Consider the following 666-nt stretch of genomic DNA (forward strand, 5'->3'; position numbering starts at 1 on the left):
CTAATAAAATAATCTACTTCATTTAAATTCAAATTTGACTTAAATTTCGACTAACTAATAATCACTTCATGCATATACAACATTTAGCACTTCATGCCTGCATTCATTAGCTACCTCTAGCATTAACCACTACAAAAGTGGTGCCCCCTTTTTCTTATGGCCAAAAGAATATTGAAAGTTAAATTGCAATCCTAAAAGAAATTTAAACGAGCATAAAATTTCGGAGTATTACAAAGGTGGTCTTCTCTTGATCATCCGGTGCCACTGGTATCTGATTATAACCCGAATACCCATCCAGAAAGCAGTAATGGGAATGGCCTGCCAATCTCTCCAACATCTGATCTATAAACGGAAGAGGAAAATGATCTTTCCTTGTAGCGGTATTTAGTTTACGGTAATCAATACAGACTCTCCACCCTGTTACTGTCCTTGTCGGAATCAACTCGTTCTTTTCATTCTGAACCACTGTAATTCCTCCTTTCTTGGGTACAACTTGCACTGGACTAGTCCATTTACTATCTGATATCGGGTAGATTATTCCAGCATCCAGAAGTTTAATCCCCTCAGCTCTTACTACCTCCTTCATGTTTGGGTTTAGCCTTCTTTGACTTTCAACTGTTGGTCGAAAATTCTCCTCCATGAGAATTTTATGCATACATAAGGAAG

Source organism: Olea europaea, unplaced genomic scaffold (assembly GCF_002742605.1).
Source record: "Olea europaea var. sylvestris unplaced genomic scaffold, O_europaea_v1 scaffold132, whole genome shotgun sequence".
Taxonomy (NCBI): domain Eukaryota; kingdom Viridiplantae; phylum Streptophyta; class Magnoliopsida; order Lamiales; family Oleaceae; genus Olea; species Olea europaea.